Below are 22,329 nucleotides of genomic sequence, written 5' to 3' on the forward strand. Positions count from 1 at the left end.
AGCAGCAAAATATTTGCCTGGGTCGTATTGAGAAGCGACTCCCGTGTCACTTTCAATCAGAGTTACCTAGTTCTAGTGCTAAGGACCCTGCTCTGGTAGAGTCCTCTGAAGATGAACAATGTTTAGGATGTTGGAAGCCTCCAAGGTTTCCTCTCAGCTTTTGGACTTGGATCTCTCCTAACAATCAATGTCTCTTACATGTCTTTAATGTAATTGTCTCAGGTCTGAGTGATCAGAGTGTGTTTTGTGGTTGCGGGTCGACCTTTTGGAACCGGCCCTCGTCATCTCCTTACTGTGGGTTTGTCTAGTGTTTAGTTAAATTTATAATAGGCAAGATGGTGTGTTCGACCCCTGGTGCCTGTTCATCAGGAAATGGTGGTCAAGGTAAGAACAGGAAGAAAGAAATGAAAGGTGGCAGAGGCTCCCCCTCTGTTATGCCTCTGGAAAAAAAGGGGCAGAAGGTCAGATGTACAGGTCATACAGGAAGCAGTGCAAGCTTATACAGTTGGTACTCCAACCCAGGTGCATCAGTTGATCGCGTCTTGGGAGTCGGAGCTTAACCAACACGCGGAGACTGAAATGCAGGTGACAGACTGGTGTCTCTTAGCTCCGGATCTGGGGCATACCTGTGGTCGTACCACCCAGTACAAGCAGACAATTCTTTTGTATTGGCTCATGAAGAATTTGATGGCTAAAGCCATTATGACTATGTCAACCAACACAGCTAAGTCAGACCCTAACCTCCAGGATATCTAGAAGGAATTGCAACTGATCCAATTCTAGATCCAGCAGCAAAATATTTGCCTGGGTCGTATTGAGAAGCAACTCCCGTGTCTCTTTCAATCAGAGTTACCCAGTTCCAGTGCTAAGGACCCTGCTCTAGTAGAGTCCTCTGAAGATGAATAATGTTTAGGATGTTTGATGACTTTTTTTTATCTATATATATGTTGTAAATGTCAAATAGTAGGTATTGTTTTAGTTATTTTGTTGTGGTTGCACCTTGGTACTTAGACACTCAGGCCTATAAGGCCAAGTTTGATAGACTTAAACTTATGAGATTTTGGATGGCTTATAATGCGTTTCGGTGGCCAACATATTTGGTTTCCCAATGGGCAGGTTGAGGCCACCGAACAACTTTTTATGATTGTAACCTGCCTTTATTATGAATGAAAGAAGAGGTCCTACAAAGCTTACAAAAAAAAAAGCAATTTAAAGAGCATTTCTCATAATAATCTTATAAATTTGATTCAGCAGGAGTGAGATCATCAAGTAAATATGATTCACATTGAGGAAGGTACAGTGGACACAAAGTGTGCCTAAGCAAGGGAATCACAATAGGTCTATAAAAAGAGAGGAAAGAAGGGGAAGATAAGTGATTTTGATATCACTTCATCATCCTATATTTGTATAATATTTTTTAATTTATCGTTTTTAGTTTTTTGCTCCACCTTATGGCCTTTTTGGCACCCTTTTTGAATGCTTTTAAGCATATGTAAAAATATATTTTTGCCACACAAGGATATGAGCAGATTTTTGAAGAATACATGTGTTTATATGTGTATATACAAAATGTATTTTCTTTTCAATAATGAATCAAAATACAATTTTCTTTAAATATATATACGTATGTGTGTATGTGTGTGTGTGTGTGTGTTTTCTCTGGTTGAGTTGGCAGGAAGTGATCTACCTAATACAATTATTCATTGGACATAGTGACCACCAAGGGTCAGTGAACCACATAAAATAAGGATGAGTGTCACATTTTTATTTTTAAATGTTTCATTTAATGTATCATATTTTTTAGATTAAAAATTTCTATTAAATTTACAATAAGTTCCCTTATACCCAATTTTAAATATCACCAATCTAAATTCATCTTAACTCTGGATCTACCAAGCATCTAGAGGGATCAAATCTCTTCACTCTAAAAGAAGTTTGCATATCAAGAGATTTGGTCCCTCTAGATGCTTGGTAGATGCATAGTTAAGATGGATGTAGGCTAGTTTAATTATTAATTTTATGTTTCTTATTTTATTTTATTTTTAGTTTTAGTTTTATGTAATTTGACTTAGTCAAAATGTTTTATTGATAATAATAATTATTATTTTTAATTCTATTTTTTTTTGTAAGCTAGGGAGAGACCTTCTTTTTCTATTAATTCGAATTGAAACCACTACATAATCGTGGTGACCTCAACCCGCCCCGAGGGGAAACCGGGTTTATTGGCCACCTTAAGTTTTTAATGGCCATCCAAAAATAAAAAGTCCTGATTCTATCTGTCCATGCTTTATAAACTAAACATTCATAGAGATTATCATAGTTTCTTGTCTGCATTCTGTATTACAAAAAGAAGCTACAGTTAACTAACTATAATTCAAAAAGATTTTTAAAAACCTCTAATTAACATGTCTTCATCTGCTGGTCCGTTGTGCCTGCCTGCTGCTCCATCTCTTTCTTGATACCGGGACTGCTGGTTTTTAACTGCTGCTGTATTTCTTCCATCTTCTTATCCTGCATTAACAAGGTGATTTGAATGTTCTGTAACTCCTTCTTCAGATTTGGAATTCCCTGAGATAATTCAGCCATTTCCATGGCTACTTGTTCCATTGCCTTAGCTAGCAGTCTCTTCATAATCCAGTAGACATGAAGGGTCTGCTTATATAATGTCATGCGTCCTCACGTGTTGCCTGGATCCGGGAGGAGATATTCCCAGTCTTCCAATTCTGAGTCTGATTGACCCTGAATTGCCTCCTCTTCTAGCTGCTGAATAATCTTTCTGATATTTTGGTTAGTGTTTTCACAGTAGGCCCATTCGGCGAACTGGACTTTCTTCCCTATGGATTTCCTTGTTTTCCTAACTAATCCTATTGTGCGTTCTTTCCTGTTTCCAGCCCGTCCTTTTCCCCCTTGTCTGCATTGCCCGCGTCTCCCTCCTGCGCCTCCCCTTCTCCTATAACTTCCTCTGCCTCCCCTTCTTTTCTCTCCTGTTGGGCTTCCGAATACCCCTTCTCCTTCTTGTTCTCGGTTACCCCGGCCAGCTTCTTCCCTACTACCCTGGACATTAAACCTCCCTGCCTCTGCCACCCAGCTTGTCCATACACTCCTTCGTTCTCCTTCCTCTCCATCTGAGTCAAACATTTCAACATCCTCCTTTGAGTCGTCTTGAACCGTGAGTATTTCCTTAGCTGTGGCTTCTTCCATTATTCCTTTCCCTTTTTTTCCTTTGTCTCCTCGACCTCGGTTTCCTCCCTCTTCATCACTCCTCATCCATCTCCTCGTAGCCATTCTTTTCTCTGTTGCTGTGTTGGCTCTTTGTTTTTTCGACCTCCTTTGCACTGCTGTTCTCCCTTCTAGGTCCCTGGCCTCCATGTTTCTTCGACACTTTAGCACGAGTTTGCCTCAACCGGTTGCATGAACCTTTCTTATGCCACCGTCTACTCCACCTACTTTCTATTTTATTTACCTTCTTCTTTTGCCGCTTATTGTCTACCTCCCTACTCGCCTCTCTTCGCCTTCTCTTCGTACTATCATACTCTTGTCCAATCTCTGACATCCTGACAGTTCCATACTCCTCCATCATAATTCTATCATTTGCTTGCCTTGAGATGATATCCCTTGCGGTGATCCACTTGTCCTTGATCATCATTACTTGAAACTCTCCTGCTCTGTCATGCTCCCTTACCTGCTCTGCATTTATTGTCCTATATGCCGCCATTAACATCCCGATCGGGAGTCGCTTGTTGTTGTCTTTATCTGGTTGCAAATTCATTATGGTCTTGGGTGATTATGTTTTTAAGCTCTGCCCATCTCGGGTTATTCTCTATTGTGGTACAGCTATTGTCCATTCTTCTATCCGGATCCTTACTCCCCCAGTTAGCCAAAAGGTCTGCTGCCTTGTTTCCTTTTCGTCTAACGTGGTTAATAATTTTGTAATCTATTCTCTTTAGTAATTCTGCCACATCTTGGATAATCCCAGCTGTCCTCCAGCTCCTAGCAACCTGCTCCCAGCTCCTCCCATCATTTAGTTTACGGAGCATCTCTATTGTTACCTGCGAGTCGCCTTCTATCTCCAAATTCATGTATCTGTTCCTCACTGCTATCCTTAATCCTTGATGCACCGCCCATAACTCTGCTTCGTTGTTAGTCATTTCTCCTCCCCATTCCGCATACACCCATCTTGTGTTTTCCTCACTGTCCCTAAAGATTCCCCCAAAGCCTGCCGGCCCTGGGTTTCCTTTGGAAGCCCCATCAAAGTTCAGCTTGATGAAATTCTCTCCGGGGTATCTGAACTGGTTAGGACTCTGAATTTGAGTTCTCTGCCGATTCTCTTTTCTGGGATAGATCATGTCATATCCCAAATTTAATTTAGATACTATTGTCCTTTCCTCCTGGTTTGTTTTCCAATCCTCCTCATCCCAGGCCTCAGTCAAAACAGTTTCTTTTATAGATTTACAAATTTCCTCCCAAATTCTTGCAGGTTGGTTGCTTTTATCCCGAAAGATCCTTCTATTACGTTCCTTCCACAGAGACCATATCACAAAACCTACTGACAATTTCCAAATTCTCCTCACCACCTTGCAGGAGAATTGTCCTTTGCCCCATTGCAATATGGTATTTTTAATGTTGTTGGGGTCTCTATTTGACTTGCCAAAGAGTATTCTAATCTCGTCCCATAGATTTTGGGGCGAATGGACAATTATTCAGTATATGCTCCTGGGTTTCAATTCCTTTGTTACAGAGGCTGCATCTCGATGGTCCATAAAAACCCCTTTTCTGGATTTTGTCCCATGTTAGGATTCGTTCTTTGCTCACTAACCATGCAAATATTGTTATCTTCGGCCACCACTTGCTGTCCCAAATAATTCTCCAATCTGTAGTTTCTTCCTCCCTTTCTTGATACCTTGTCAAATAGTAGGCTTCTTTTACTGTAAAGGTTCCTTTCATTGCTTTTCCCCATCTGAGAATATCCACCCCTGATCTCGCTTTTATCTTCCTCGATTCTAACTCTTTGGTATATATTTTCCCCAGCTCTTGATTTGTGTCTTCGTCCCATTCTTCTGGCTTTCTCCATACTCTCCATATTTCATTGGTTTCTCCTTCTTTCCAATAATCTCTCACATATTCCCGTCCTGCCCTGATCGCTTTTTGTTGTACTTCTTGCAGAGTTTGTATCTCGATCAATTTATCTCTTTGCTGCCACCTCTCCTCCCAAAATCTAGCACTGCTTCCTTCGCGTATTTCCCAGAAGGCATGATTATTTACTATATGCCTATTCTGACTTGCCAATTCCCAGATTGAAGATCCTTTTGGGATTTCTTCAACTCTCAGTCTTTCCGCCATTGTTGTAGGCATATTATATTTCTGAGTCCAGATTCTCTTCCATAGATCATTTCCCCCTTGCATCCACCGCCACCATAGTTTTGCTCCAAGCACCTTATTTAACGTCTTTGGGTCTCTCAGGCCTAAACCCCCTTCCTCTTTTCTTTTCATTATATTTTCCCACGAGACCAGAGTCCATTTCCTTTGTTGACTTGGACCTCCCCAAATAAATTTTCCAAGTATTTCTTTCATTTTTGTGCAAACCCCTTTGGGGGCTGCCATAATGGATAAGGAGTAAATAGGTATCGCTTGAAGGACAGATTTTAGTAGGACGATTCTGCTAGCAATGTTCAGAGATCTGAATGACCAGCTTGCCAATTTGTTCTTTATTTTTTCTAAAGTATTCTGCCAATTTTTCATTCGTGTGGGATTTGTATCTAGCTGATTCCCCAGGTACTTTGTAGGAAGTTCCCCCTGCCTGAATCCTAAAGTTCTGGTCAGATGAGCCTTGATTGATTATGGAGTATTGAATATGAAGGTGCATGATTTTTCTTTGTTAATCTCCATACCCGATGCTTCCATAAACAGCTCCAGTATTCTTTTAATGTTCCTCACCTCTTTTACTGAGACCTCACAGAATAACATAATATCGTCAACAAACTGCTGGTGAGTGATAGGCAAATTGTTTCCCCACAGCTTTAAGCCTTTGATTTTCTTTTCCCTCAACTCCTTTTTGAAGTATCTTCCGAGACCTTCTGCTGCCATTATGAATAGGAATGGAGAAATAGGATCCCCTTGCCTAATTCCTCTAGTAGCTCTAAAGGTTGTCGTAGGAACCCCATTTAATAATATTGAGAAGTTCGGGGTCGATATCATGCTGTATACCCACTCTATCCACCTGCTGCTAAAACCATAGGCTCCAAGAACCGCTCTGAGGTATTTCCAGCTTAAACGATCATAGGCTTTTGACAAGTCCAGCTTCATCATCATTCCTTTCTGCTTTTTCTGTTTTAGTGAGTGTATCATTTCCTGTGATACTACTAACCCATCAAGAATTTGTCGCCCCTCCACAAATCCAGTTTGCTCTGGTGAAATTATATTCGGAAGTAGAGGCTTTAATCTTTTTGCTATCAGAGTGGCTAAGATTTTATATATGACATTGCATAGGGCTATTGGGCGAAAACCTTGAGCATTTTCTGAATTATCACTCTTAGGGATCAGGGTGATAAAGGTCGAATTGATACCTGGCCATACCTTTTGCTTCATTCGTGATTCCTCTACTGCCTTTTAATTCTATTTATTTTATTTTGATCGAGTCAAAAAGTTTACAGGACATTGCATTACATTACAACATCTCTATTATACTAGGCTACAAAGCACCTCTCGGCGCAACGTGGGCACAACGAGAGAGATCTTTGGCCTATTATGATAAGGCTAAGGAGTAGTCTCCCCCACCCTCTTGGAGTCTTTTCTCTTGCTAACATCATAAATTCCTAGTATATCTGGCGTATGGGCTATTCGATATCCTCTCGGTGTTATAGTGGCATCTGCTAGATTTGTTCTTGGGTCTCGCCCCGATTACTTCAACAACTTACTGATTCACCATGGTTTAAAAAAAATACTATAAGTAAAATTGATTTAATTTTTCCCAAAGATAAAGGGGACATGTGGGAGTGCTTGACCACTAACCTAGTAAGTATAAATGACAATGAATGTGGCACAACCCCCCGAAAAAAAATAAAATAAAAAATAAATAAAAATAAAAATAAAAAATAAATAAAAATAAAAATAAAAATAAATAAATAAAAATAAAAATAAATAAATAAATAAATAAATAAAAAATAAAAAATAAAAAATAAATAAAAAAATAAAAAAATAAAAAATAAAAAATGACACACGACCATTGTCTTATCAATACAAACCCATTCATGTGTGCACATAACACAATGAATTTAACCAATCACAACAACAGGTGGAGTTTAATGTTGAATAGAATGGTAATCAATATAGAGGGCAATTTTGCTAGTGGATATTTACAGGCTCTGCGCTTGAGTTATTACAAGTTGTTTCATCATCTGAATTAGTCATCATGCATGTTGGAGGATGCTTGGTCTACGTGCCAATTTCATTCTACACAAACTGAGGAGTAAATTTGGACCAGGTTTCGATATGATTGGGAATCAAGGCCACTCATGCCCCCTAGCTACCACTCTTAGTGCTTATTACAGAAGGGGTGCCAACTTTTTGCTTAATCCCCTCCCATGTCTTTCATGATGGTGTTTTTCAAATGAGTATCACATTCTTACCTTCAAATTTCCAAAATTTGTTAGCAAAACCCTTTATAATTAAATAAGTCTTCATTCAACATCAAAAGAGCTCTAAAAACCCAAAAAACATATTAGATGGAGTTTGATTTATGCGTAGTGAAAACATCAAAATCAGTAACACTTTTCTTGTTGTCTTTGCAATGAACATTATAAAAAAATATATTTCTTCAACTTTAAGCAAATTCAAATTCATATCTACTTTGAGAATTTCATTTTGTAGTGAAAAGAAGATTTGTATAGAATTGTGTTATATTCATATTCATAATCTCGTTTCTACTTATAGGCATATAACAGGGTATGTTGATTTTTAGTGAGCCTTATGGGCTAGTTGGACTGTAACCACCCCTCCCACATTTACCCACTTTCACCACTATGCCAGGGTAAACATGAGCTGAGGGCTACTATGACATGACTCAACCTCCTAAGTATAGTTAAGGAAGTGGAGTCGACAATCTGAAACTTTACCAACCTTCCTCAAGAGCTACAGGACCCCCAGGAGCTAAACAACCACTCCAGGTGTCCAAACCCTGAGCTAACTTGCCTTTTTACTGACCTGGACTCCCAGTCTCTTGCATAACAAGGAAAGCCAGTGGCTATGACCCTCCAGTCGCATGGATAACCTTGCCTCCTAGCAACTGCAGTTCAAATTTCCCAGTTCTGAGCATGCGACCCCAAAATTTGAGCCACCTTTTCAAGGCCTAACTCCCAACCATTGCCCATAACTTAATGAGACTTTCTAGAATGATATATAACATCAAGACAAAGCCATTCATACAAAACTTAGTCAAGAACTTGACCCAACCAGACCTAACCATGACAATCATTTCGTCAAACATATAATGAGCATGAAATCTATAGGTCATGAATGCATATCTAAACATAAGGGTCTAGTACTTATCTAAGAATCATCAAGAATGTATAATGCCCTCTCACAATAGTTGCAATAACATATATTAGGTCATGCATTCAATAACTATTTATCTACCAATCAAAACATGATAAGAGTCATAATTAGAATATATAATAAAACCATGCTTATAACCAAAATAATAACAATGATAGAACAACAATCAAAGCCACATCATAGTAAGAACATTTACTCATAAAATACAAGAGGAAAGGAACTCTTATTAACATATGTAAAATCCAACCAAGTCAAGGACTTCCACATACCACCCAACCATAGATTGGGTTGAACCAAATCTTTCCTTCAACCAATCATCCTTGTGCCATATTCCAAGCATGGATGTGGGATCTCGTGGGATAAACCAAGACATAAACAACCAATGGAATCCAGAGGTCAAACCATGTCCACTCCCACACTACCGTGGTCTCACCTAAACCGGTCCCGAGATCACAAAACCAAACCAAGCTTGGATGCCTCAAAATTCCTTCACCATCCCTTGAGGAATTTTCTTGTCTCCACCCACCTGTTGAGGGCCCCCTCGAGAAAAACATCTCCACCCCCAACCCTTGGGATTTTCCTGAGACCACCTCACCTGGATCCAAAACCTTCGAGCAATCCAAAGCTAAACCAAGAATGAATCCCATCACAGAGTGGCTATCCAAAAATGGCAAGACAAGGCTGAAAACATTTTCGAACTAGTAAAAACCCATGCTAGTGACAACAAATGAACCAAATACACAAATGTATGCACCATGATTTCACACTTTAGCTAGTAAAATACACATGCAACCTGTTACCTACAAGTCCTCCTACTGAAATTGCTTGATCCAATCCTTCCTTGCTTGTCCTTTGCTTTCCTTGCCCTTCCTTTGCTTGCCTTTTCTTTCTTTCTTGCTTCCTCCTCTTGGTGCTCTTCTCTCTCTGAAGCTAATTCCAAATCCAAACTAACAAAAGGTTGACAAAAGTTGTGAATTGATCCCCAGAAGCCTTTTTATCATTGATGCCTCTAATTTCTTCATTTTCCCTCTATTTTCCTTCAATTTCCTCCTTAAGCAAACCCGTGACCTTTCATCTCCCTTTTCTCCTATTTTCCTTTATTTTCATAAATAAAATGCTAGCTAATGCCACTTTCCCTTTCCAAAGCCTTTGCCAATGCCTTTGCCAATTTTCCTTAGTCATAATAAACAACAAGTGATGCCCACTAGGATATTTTTCCCAACATACAGCTTGGAATGCGTGTCCCATGACCTTGGTCTTATTTTGCCTTTATTAACTTTATTACATGAACTTTTAACTCACGGATGTTACAAACCCCTTCCCCTTAGGGAAACATCGTCCTCAGTGTTCTATGACACCTATAGCTAGTAAGGCAGTTGAAACCAAAACATATTGCCCATGGAGCTTTATAAGTTAGGTCAATGTAGTATTTACAATGAACAACTTGCTCAAAAGTAAAATCATCATGACAAACATGATAACATAACAACCATATCGCTTATTGAAGCTTTACAACATAGCTCATTTCAGTATTTACAATAACAACCATACATAAATATGTACATATACCAAAAACTCATTTGCCTCTACTGGCAAATAATGAAGGATACATCGTCTGATCTGATCAGCCATCTCCCATGTAGCTTCATCAGGCCCAAAGTGCTTCCATTGCACATTAACTTGCTCGATTGCTCTGTTCCTAAGCATGAGTTGTTTCTGTTGCAATATGCATTGAGGTTCCAGTTGGAATTTTCCTTCTGGCTCTACCTGTAATACAAACCAATCAATCACATGATCAACATCTTTCACATATCTTTTAAGCAATGAAACATGGACAACATTATGGACTTTCACTATCGGAAGCAGTTCAAGTCTATAGGCCATTGGTCTAATCCTCTCAAGGATCTCGAAAGGCTTGCAATACCAAGGTGCCAACTTGGCACATGATCTGTTATGAAACCAGCTCAAGAAAAGATAGATCAACGCCTTAGAATTCAACGTCTTCGAGAGGGCAACATCCTTTACATTACATAAATGAACAATCCTTGGATGATTCAAATGCCAAAACCTCCTTTCTATATATAGGAGTCTAAGGAGTCACAATATAACCAAGACGACCTAACAATAATAATATAAAGCCACAAAAATAACAATAGAGGGATTCAATGGGGCACAGTAATAACAATATGGGGATAATAAGGGTACAATAATATTAATAAGGGATGCAACAACAATAGTAATGGGGTAATCACTAGTATTATAGGGACCCAACATGCCCCTCTCCTTCAAAAAAGTGTTGTCCTCAACGCTTGAGTAGTTCTGGATGCTTCTGTATAAAATTCTCATCCTCCCATGTGGAATCTTCAGCGGATAAGTTCTTCCACTTGATAAGATACTCCGAAATTGATCGATTTCGTAGCTGTCGAGTTCTTATTTCTGTGACTGCTTCCGATTCCAATATAATTTTTCCTTCCTCGTCAAGTTCTGGCAATATTGTTTGAACTGGGAGCTTGTCACCTATAACCTTCTTTAAACATGAAACATGGAAAACTGGGTGCAATCAAGAAGCTGCAGGAAGCTCCAATTTGTATGCCATAGTACCAATCTTTTGCAACACCTTGTATGGACCATAATACTTTGGTGATAATTTATTATCCTTCTTAGCTTGCTTGAGGGACATTTGCTTATATGGTTGTAGCCGTAGGAATACCCAATCACCTACATCAAAACTTCTTTCACTGCGATGTTGATTTGCCTGTTGTTTCATTCTATTCTGTGCCAACACGAGGTTATCCTTTAAGAGTTGGAGGACTTGTTGTTGATGTTCGATGTGATGTTCCACTGCTTGAACCTTAGAATTTTCTCTTAAATATGATGTGATGGATGGTGGCTGATATCCATAAAGTGCCATAAATGGGGTCATTTTTGTTGCTGTATGGAAGGAATTGTTATACCACCATTTAGCCAGAGGCAACCATTTGACCCATTGTGTCTGTTTATCAGATACAAAGCAACGAAGATATCCTTCCAAACATTTGTTTACTATCTCAGTTTGCCCATCAGATTGAGGATGATAAGATGAGCTATGAGCTAACTGAGTACCAAGACAAGAAAATAATTCTGTCCAAAAATTTCCAGTGAAAATGGGATCTTTGTCACTTACAATAATCTTTGGGTTTCCATGTAGCTTTTGAATTGTTTCCATAAATGTAGTAGAAACTGTACTGGCTTTAAATGGATGTGATAATGCACAAAAGTGTGCATACTTGGTAAGTCTGTAACTACCACCATGATGACACTCTTTCCCTTAGACTTGGGTAAACCTGTGATAAAATCTATTGAAACCTCCTCCCAATGTTCGCTTGGAATGGATAAAGGTTGTAATAGACCCGGTGTCTTAATTGTTTCAACTTTATTTTGTTGGCAAACCAAACATTCTACCACAAATTTTTGAATATCTGATTTAAGGCCATTCTAAAAAAATTCCTTCTTAACCATGTGGTAAGTTTTTAAAAATCTCGAGTGCCCTCCTAAGGGAGAAGTGTGCAATTCCATAAGAATATTTTGTTTTAGTTGGGAATTCTTACAGAGGTATAAGCGATCTTTGTACCATAAAGAATCATTTTGCCAGCTAAATGTATCAAACGTATTGGAATCTTGTTGTAACTTTCGAATAAGTGCCCACACTTCTTCTTCATTCTTTCATTCCTCCCTTGCTTCGTTTATCCAATCTGGTTGGATAATAGAAATGGCGCACAACAATGCTTCCACATCCTCATCCTTTCTTGAGAGTGCATCTGCCACCACATTTTGCTTCCCTTTTTTTAGATGATTTCAAAGTCATAACCCAACATCTTTGTGACCCACTTTTGTTGCTCTTCAGAGGATAATCTTTGTTCTAAAAAGTATTTAAGGCTATCATGATCCGTTTTTACCTTGAAGTGTCTTCCCATTAGGTAGGGTCGCCATTTCTTAAGTGCATGGAGTATTGCCAACATTTCCTTCTCATAAATAGCTTTATGTAAAAACTTTCCCTTGATTGGACGACTTTCAAAAGCAATGGGTCTTTCATCTTGCATTAAAACAGCACCAATTCCATTTCCTGAAGCATCACATTCCACAATAAAGGTTTTTGTGAAGTCCGGTGTAGCTAAGACTGGTGCTTGGCACATTGCCTCTTTAAGATGTTCGAAGGCCTTTGTTGCTTCTGGAGTCCATGAAAATGCATCTTTCTTCAATAATGTTGTTAGAGGTGCTGCTATTCTCCCATAATTCTTAACAAACTTGCGATAATACCCTGTCAACCCGAGAAATCCTCGCAGATGCTTTATGGATGTGGGGATTTTCCATTCCTTAATGGCTTTAATTTTGCTAGGGTCTACCTTAACTCCTTCATGAGATACAATATGACCCATATATTCCACCTCTTGTACTCCAAAGAAACATTTGGATCTTTTTGCATATAATTGTTTCTCCTCCAATAGTTGTAGCACCCTGTCAACATGTTCAACATGATCCTTCCAAGACTTGCTGTAGATTAGTATATCATCAAAAAATACTAACACAAATTTTCTAAGGAATGGTTTGAAAATGGAATTCATCAAACCTTGAAATGTTGAAGGTGCATTGGTAAGGCCAAAAGGCATGACCAAAAATTCATAATGACCCTCATGAGTTCTAAATGCTGTTTTCGGAATGTCTTCAGTCTTCATTCTGATTTGATGATATCCTGAACGAAGATCCAACTTGGTGAAGTAAATTGATCCATGCAATTCATCCAGTAATTCATCAATGACAGGAATGGGAAACTTATCTTTAATAGTGAGCTTGTTGAGCTCCCTATAATACGGACACATGCGCCATGATCCATCCTTCTTGTGCACCAATACTACTGGAGCAAAGAAAGAACTTTGACTCGGTTGAATTATACCAGCCTCTAGCATTTCTGCAACCATACGTTCAATTTCACTCTTTTGGGCATAGGGATATCTGTACGGCCTGATGTTTGGAGGAACACTTCCTGGAATCAGATGAATAGCATGATCATGATCACGAATAGGTGGGAGACCTTTGGGAGTCTCAAATACCTTGGAATGATTGTCCAAGACTTTTTTGAGATCTGGAGAAATAGATGATTGCAATGTGGAAACATCTAGCGAACATAATTGTGCAATTACACCCCTTTGTTCCTTTTTTAGAAGCTTTGTCATACCGTTAGAGCTGATTATCTTTCCCGGTTTCCCTGCAATACCCCTTAATTCAACTTCCTTTCCTTCCACAGAAAATTTCATGAAAAGTTCTTGAAAATTAAAAGCTATTGTACCCAAGGATTGTAGCCATTGGACTCCTAGTACAACATCAACACCTCCCATTGGAATGGAAAGCATTGGGCTAGTCAATACATATTCTCCCATGGATAGCTTGATATTATGGCACTTTCCAGAGCAATTTATTGTTCCTCCATTTGCAACCATCACTTGACACTCTGGTGCTGGATATAAGAAGCAATTCAATTCTTTTGCTACCTTACAATGAATAAAATTGTGGGTATTTCCTGAATCAATCAACACTATTACCTTTTTCTTCTTGATTTGTCCTTCTATCTTGATGGTTTGAGGAGTGGTAATTCTCGCCAATGCATTACAAGATATGGTCGGATTCATTTCTTCTTTATCTAGGCTTTGTTCCTGGAGTATATCCTCTTCTTTTGACCTTTCTTGCTCCTTTTCTTCTTCCTCTTCACAATCTATGTAGAATAATTTCTTCTCAGCACACTTATGACCTTTAGTGTATTTGCTATCACAACTGTAACAAAGCCCTTTTGCTCTTTTTTCTTCCAATTGTTGTGGTGTCAACCTTATAGGTTGTGGAAGACTAGGGGCAACAACACTTCCATCTTTATAGTTGTGAGTGGTATGCTTCCTGGTTGCCATAATTTTGCTTTCCATTTTTCTTGCTAACCTGAATGCCTTCTCTAATGAATCAGGTTCCCAAAGGCGAAAATCATGTTGGATATTATCCTTTAAAGTCCCTATGAACACATCAATCCTATGCTCCTCTAGAATATTTTTTACCCTTATGTTCAATTTTTGAAACTCCTCAATGTGCTCCATTATTGAACCCTTTTGTTTGAGACTTATCAATTGGCTAAAAAAATGTTGCTTTTTGTATCCTCATAATGTGCTGTCAATTCTTCCGTAAAAATTGCCCAAGTGATAATTTATTTACGAGAGAAAATCCATTGATACCATACAAACTGATTTGGTTCCAAATATAAAGTTGCAATACGTACCTTTTGTGTGTTTTGCACATTATTGAGATCGAAAAATTGCTTCATCTGTAATATCCATGTTGCGGGATCCTTGCCATCAAACTTCCTCATATCGATTTTTGGAATATGGTGGGGCTTCGATCCCACATTAGAGTCTAAGAAATCATGATTAACATTTCTTTTGTTCACATCATGAGTTTCCTTTACTACCTTTTCACCATTAGTAAGTATTTCTTGTAGAAAATTTGTCAAATCTGTCTTCAAATCTGCCATGTCTCTCTTCAAATCTGTCTTCAATTCTATCTTCAAATCATCCATCTTAGCTTCCACGCCCTTTATCTTAGATTCAACGCCATTTATCTTAGCTTCTGTTAGGTTTTGCGAGAGTGACATTTGTTGCACTTGTTCTTGTAATTTTGATATATCATGTAGCATTTCTTCCTCTTCTTCATGAGTCATGCTAGAGATTTCAGGTTGCTTACTAGGTGTTTGCATTTTCTTTCCTCGGGGCATCAATTATCGATAATAATGCTCTACTATTCCCTTTGAATTCCTTCAAAATAAATTTTCGAACCAAGCTTAAGCAAAAATTTAAAAAAATCTACACACCTTTTTTCACTTTGTAGGAGCTCGATATTGCCTCTGATGTATCTCTGTACTTTCTGATCATCCAGTTTTGAAATTGCGACCTACAGTAGCCCTCTGTGTCCTCTTTCCAATGCCACCAGTCTGACCCAAATTGGATTCTCCAAGGAAGAGTTATGCAAAATCTCCCACGGTGACTTGATTATAGACTAGTTCAGTAGAGTGAACTTGTACGACGTGCCACAAGTCACTGTTTCGACCTTTGGCTTTGAAAAATATCTACAAGAAACTACAGTCCGTCCTCTTTCTGTAAATTCTTACGAAATTTCAATCTGATGCTCAGAGAGAAAGTTATGATGATTTTCCCCAGGTCACCTGTTTGGAATGTAATTCAGGAGTCTGCAAAAAGACCAACTTCCTTAGATCATATCTCCAAAAATATAGTGCGAAAAGCTCTAAAATTCTGGCTCGAGGTTCAGTGTGATGTCTTCTCAAATGGGTTTTTTTTTAGCTTCTGAAACGTCGCATAAAAAAAAGTTATAGCGAAAATTCCACGATGACCTATTTGGAGCAATGAAACCCTAGAATCCAAACCTCTGATACCAAATGTTATGAAACTAGCTCAAGAAAAGATAGAAAAGATAGATCAATGCTTTAGAATTCAGCCTCTTCGAGGGGGAAACCTCCTTTACATCACATAAATGAACAATTCTTGGATGATTCAAATGACAAAACCTCCTTTCTATATATAGGACCCTAAGGAGTCACAATATAACCCAGCCGACCTAATAAATATAATAATATAAAGCCACAAAAATAACAATAGAGGGATTCTATGGGGCACAATAATAACAATATGGGGATAATAGGGGCACAAAAATATTAATAAGGGATGCAACTACAATAGTAATTTGGTAATCACTAGTATTATATGGACCCAACATGATCCAATCCTTAAGTATCTCTTCTTAGGCTTGATGCGTAAGTGCACATGCTCCCCAACTTGAAACTCCTTAAATGCCATGTGTTGATTTGCATAACTCTTCTGTATATCATGTGATGCCTTTAGATTCTACTTGATAACCTGCATTTCTTGCTCCATCTCTACCAACATAGCTGGTGCAATTAGTACCTTGTTCACTGGATCACTCCAGCTAATGGGAGTATTACAACTCCGCCCATAGAGTGCCTAAAACATACTCATCCTCAGTGACTCCTTATAAAAAAAATTAGTAAGCAAACTCCACCAGTGGAAGATACTCCTCCCACCTCCTATGTTGGTGCATGACATACATCCTCAGCATATCCTCCAATATCATGTTGACCCTCTCTATTAGTCCATCTGTCTGCAAATGATAAGTTGTACTAAAGGCCAACTATGTACCCAAACCTGCAAACAACTCCTTCCAAAACCTAGAAGTGAAACATCTTTATCACTATCTCTCTGATAAATATCTGAGCTACTTCGTTGGATGAATTAGTAGCCTTCATTGGAATGAAGTGAGTTACCTTGCTCAACCTATCAACCACAACCATGATGGAATCACGTTGCTTCGATGTCCTTGGCAAACTGACACAGCAAAACTGCGTCTTTACAAAATTCATGGAATTTAAACAGTTAAAACCCCTGTTTACTAAACTACCAAACCCCGATCTTTTGCACAAATCCCAAACTAATTAAAATTCAGTTCAAACCTTATTGTGTCTGAATCAAATGCTAACTAGTACGCATCTTCCGGAGTGATATCCGTCGGATCTCGTCCATCCATAATGAACAGTTATGATCGATTCAGAATTCAATTGGATTAAATCACAGTCCATAAAATATTGCGTCTGAAATTTAAATTAAATCTCGTGCATATTCCGACGCGATTACCATCAGATCTGACCCCTTCAAACAGACGGTCACGATTAACTGAGCTATTAACTCAGTTCTATAAATTATCACGTCCAATTTTGGAATTATCGTTTGTGCTTGTTGGCACGCGATGACCGTCAGATCACTTCAACGGCCATGACTCGATTTTATAATGTTATCGGGTCCGTTTCTTGTGTTAAAGTGCGTCCACATTCACTAGCGAACACCGTCGATCTTATCCCAAATAGATCATCATTGATCCATCCTATGATCAATGATGATTTGTTAGTTCATTCACTCTTTGTCTGCTTTCAATCGACGATCAACAATTTAAAGCTTTTGTCCATACGATCCTCAAACGCCAGCCTCCACTAAAGGTTTTAATGTTACACACAATTTCTTGTATTTAACAGAGGATTCGGCCTACGATTTAAAAATCATTGAAATCAAATCACATAATAAAAGATCTCTCAGAAACAAGTTTTGAACACAAACTCCTTTCATTCATAACAGTGTTTAGATATACATTTAGAACATCCTGTGCTTTGATCTATTCTCACCACTGCTTAGCTTTCTCTAACACTTTTTTTTTCACTCTCCTCGTAGGCTTACATTTATAGACTAATTACATAATTATGGATTATACTAAATCCATGTTTTTTCCCATAATTTACTCAACTAATTCCTATTCGAGGATCTCGTAATCCCTAAGATCTCTACGAGATCTACACATATCAATTACCCTTGATATTCTCACATAGTTGGGAATATTTCACAACTGAAAACCTCACACATAGATTTCTCACTCAATCTATACAAGATTCCTAAAAATAATTAAAAACATCACCCCCTAAATCAACCAAATGAATAATAATATTCTGAGCAGGATGCAACTGCATCACAAACCTGTAATCAAATCCATGGAAATGACCTTCCATTTCCACTCTAAAATTGGAATAGGTTGTAACAAACCAGTTAGGTGCTTACACTCAGCTTTCACATGTTGACAGTCCAGATATCTAGCAACAAACTCCACCACTTCCTTCTTCAAATTCGGCCAATAGTAGAACTTCTTCACAACTGTCAATGTCTTATGATATCCTGGGTGACTTGAATATTTTTTGACATGAAACTCCCTCAAGATAAGCTTCTTGAGCTCATTGTCATCCAGCACATAGATCCTGTTCCTAAATCTCACTAAGCCATATTCTGTGAGATGATAATCCACATCCTATTCAACAGTACCCTGTTGTAACTTGTGCTTAAGTTGTTGATACATGTCATCATGTTGCCTTGCCTGCAAGATCTGCTCCTGCAAATCTGTCCCATAAGAGCTCACAACTTTAACATGGTTTATTTGCACTCTCATATTGAGAGCATCTACAACCTTGTTCTCTTTTACTTTAATGTATATGATCTCAAAGTCAAACTCACTAAGGGTAGGCAACCATTTAGCTTGCCTAAAATTCAGATAAGGTTGGTCAAACAAGTATCTCAACCCAATGTGATCACTCATCAAGATAAACCTCTTGTCATGAATATAGTGCCTCCACATCTTCAATGCATGAATGATCACTTCCAACTCAAGATCATGAGTCACATAGTTTTGTTCGTGCTCATTTAGTTTCCTTGACTCATGGTACACCACTTGTCCCTCATGCATTAGGACTCCACCAAGTCCTCTCTTGTAAGCATCTGTACACACCACAAACTATTTATATGGATATGCAATCTTTAGAACTTCAGCATTTGTAAGCAATTGTTTCAATTGCTCAAAACTAGCTACATATTCCTCTGTCCATTCAAATTTATTTCCCTTCCTCTGCAGTGATGTAATGGTATAGAAATCTGTGAGAAGTTCCTAACGAACCACCTATAGTAACCTACTAGCCCTATGAATGATTTGACCTCATCCACATTCCTAGGAGCCGTCGATTCCATGATAGTTCTAATATTCTCTGGGTCCACTTATTATGCCTTCTTTGGAAATAACATGTCCCAATTAATGGACCTATGCCTGAAAGAAGTTGCATTTACTAATCTTGGCATACAACTGATGCTCTCTTATCAATCTCAATATTGTTGTTAAGTGTTCTACATGCCCTTCTTCGTTCTTAGAATATATCAACATATCATCAATGAATACTATCACAAACTTGTCTAACACAATGTTCATCAAGCACATGAAAATAGCTGGAGCATTAGTCAAACTGAAAGGATCCACAACCAACTAATAATTCCCATACCTAGACCGGAAAGCAGTCTTGTAGATATCCTCTTCTTTGATGTGCACCTAATGGTATCCTGATATTAGATCAATCTTTGAGAACATTGTTTCTTCCTTCAACTGGTCAAACAAGTCATTAATCATTGGAAATGGATACATGTTCTTAATTGCCAGCTTGTTCAACTATCTATAATCAGTGCATAACCTGAGAGTACCATCCTTCTTCTTCAAAAACAACACTAGTGCACCCCGAGGCGATACATGTAGAAATTATGATGTAGATTTGCATCTGCTTATGAAGTTTTAATAAAAATCACAAGACACAAACCTAATCTATTACTTCGCGGAATTCAATTCACAATTTAAAACATCAAACACAAACATGCAATGAGAAATAACACACATGCACACAATATTTTTCCAAGGGAAAGCAATCTGTTAAAAACCCTATGCCTACTTGCATTAATATGATGAATAGAGATGCCCATGGGGCTTTGGATTGATGGTGAATGGGTGCGCTGTTAAGGCACTCCTTGCGATAGGTCACTGGTTCAATTCCCCGTGGGTACTTAGTTTAGTCTTAACCTAGAAAAAAAAAAAAAAATATGATGAATAGAGATATATTACAATTTATTTGCTCAACTGAGCACAACCTGCGAGTGAATAACCTATCTCTTTGCTTACTAAGAATCTCTGACCCATACTTAGTCAATTTATGCCTCTACTTGAGCCCTTATTTCCTTGCACAATTCCTTGAGAAATTAGGGCCCTATTATTTAGGGAATTCCTTAAATTGATTGCATAATTCCCAAGGTTTATCATCTGCCTACATGCAACACCTATACACTCAAGACTAGTCTACAACTGATGTTAAGATGCCTTGGAATCTCCACCACATTTGGGGAACTCAAATTCTTTGCATGCACAAGCTATTTTGGGTTGATTGATCAGTTAACTAGATGATCACTGAGTTAGACTGAAGTCTCACTCCACAACTGACCTTCCACTAGTTCCTCCAATAGTTGGAACCATTTTAACTGAAAACAACTTGAAATAAATTACCTTAATTTCTACAAAATAGCAATCACACATGCTTAACTAAACTCTAACTCCTCATACTCAAATTTGCTGAGTAAATTGGGTGACACAAACCATGTCACACAAGTTAACTGCATCCAAGTTGTCTGCTGATGTGGAAATTCAAATTTTCTCAATTTAATCAAGGCAAAATCAAATTGAGAATTTCTTGCTGCATTTTTCAACACTCCCTCTCAGCAAGAAAGGGATTATCAACCACCCCTATCCTGCACCTGTGGAACTTGAACTTCCCTCTTGACAAGGCCTTTGTCAAAATGTCAGCATCTTGTTCCTCTGTCGAAATGTATTGTAGCAACATTATTCGCCTCTGCACACAGTCCTGCAAATGGTGATACTAGATATCTATATGCTTGGATTGATTGTGAAATACAAGATTCTTAGAGAGATTGATGCAACTCTAATTATCATAGTAGATCATAGTTGGATCCATCATCTGACCAAACAGTCCTACAAGTATCTTTCTCATCCATATTGCCTCACATGTTGCTTGACTTGCAACCATGTATTTTTCTTTTATAGCGCTAAGCACCACAAATCTTTTCTTCATGTTGTACTAGGAAACCACTACAGACCCAGCACTAAAAATTCCACTCAGTGAACTCTTTTGGTTAGATGGACTTCTTGCCCAATTTACATATGTGAAGCCACACAACTTCACGCCCTCTATCTGTTTGTACCATATTCCAAACTGGGTAGTGTTTATGAGGTACCATAAAGCATGCTTAGTTGCCTTCCAAAATTATTTGGTTGTCCTAACTACAACTTGGCTCAGTTGGTTGACTGCATAACACATATTTTGTCATGTGTTCACAGGATACATCAATGAACCCACCAACTTTTGGTAAATAGTAGCATCCACTTCCTCACCTAAAGTGGCATCCCTCTTCCTCCAGTTGGTCGCTAGAGGTGTCTTCATGGGTTTACAACTCTCCATGTGGAATCTCTATAGTATATCATTTTCATACTTGCCTTAAGACACAAGTAGTTCCCCATCGCCTTGCCATACTTCCAACCCGAGGAAGGAATGCACGAGACCCAAGTCCTTCATTTCAAATTCCCTTGCAAGGTCCTCCTTGCAAGATCTGATCAACTACTCATCACTAGTCAAAATAAAATCATCAACATATAAGACAGTAATAAGTAGTTTACCTTCTACCCAAATATGATAGAGGTTTTCATTTGTTTCACTTTTGGTGAAGCCCAAACTGGTGAGATAATTGTTGATCTTGGTGTACCAAGCATGGGGTGCTTGTTTGAGATTCTACAATGCTCGCTTGAGTCTACACACATGAGACTCTCGATCAAATGTCTCAAAACCTTTTGGTTGCTCGATGTACACCTCCTCCTCAATAACTCCATTAAGAAATGTTGTTTTTACATCCATTTGGTGGATCTTCCACCCCATCTACGTAGCAAGTGCAAGAATTGATCTAATGGACGAGTAACTTGCTACAAGAACAAAGGTCTCCTCATAGTTAATTCCCTCAACTTGAGAGAACCCTTTGGCCACAAATATGGCCTTATACTTATCTATGCTTCTGTCTGTTGCATGCTTAACCTTCAAGATCCATATTGAACCCACTATTGTTTTATCTGTCGGCCTTGGGACCACTTCCCAAACATTGTTCTTTACAATGGATTCGTATTCCTCCATCATTGCATCAACCCATATAGGTTCCTATACTGCTTCCTCGAAAGAGAATGGCTTAGTCTCTACAAGCTTAGTAATCAGAGCCATGT

The sequence above is a fragment of the Pinus tabuliformis genome, chromosome 2_1, assembly GCF_031772625.1.
Source record: "Pinus tabuliformis cultivar Carrire ecotype Pingquan chromosome 2_1, CPIR1, whole genome shotgun sequence".
Classification (NCBI taxonomy): Eukaryota; Viridiplantae; Streptophyta; class Pinopsida; order Pinales; family Pinaceae; genus Pinus; species Pinus tabuliformis.